This window comes from Pseudomyrmex gracilis, unplaced genomic scaffold (assembly GCF_002006095.1).
Source record: "Pseudomyrmex gracilis isolate BER0280 unplaced genomic scaffold, ASM200609v1 scaffold_17, whole genome shotgun sequence".
NCBI classification, from domain to species: Eukaryota; Metazoa; Arthropoda; class Insecta; order Hymenoptera; family Formicidae; genus Pseudomyrmex; species Pseudomyrmex gracilis.
This window is the reverse complement of record NW_018020601.1, coordinates 371,537-371,852: the sequence shown is the minus strand read 5'-3', so window position 1 is coordinate 371,852 and position 316 is coordinate 371,537.

Here is a 316-nt window from a genome sequence, read left to right as displayed (position 1 = left end):
TTCCAAGAGCAAACGCTTCTCGAAGCGTTATTTCGTATTCACGAACAGCGAGTAACAACGTCCATTGCTAGGGTCAATACCGCGATAATGTCTGGAATTATCGATCGGCATACAGTAAATGTGTGTGAGTGTGTGTGTGTGTGTGTGGCTTCTCATCGTGAAAATCAAGGATGACAAGGGGGAATTCGGGATAGAGGCGGGCGCCTGTGCGAAGCAAAATCCCTTTTCATTAAAACAGCAAGTGGGAAACAATAGTTTAAAAAAAAGAGAGAGAGAGAGAGAGAGAGAGAGAGAGAGAGAGAGAGANNANATATNT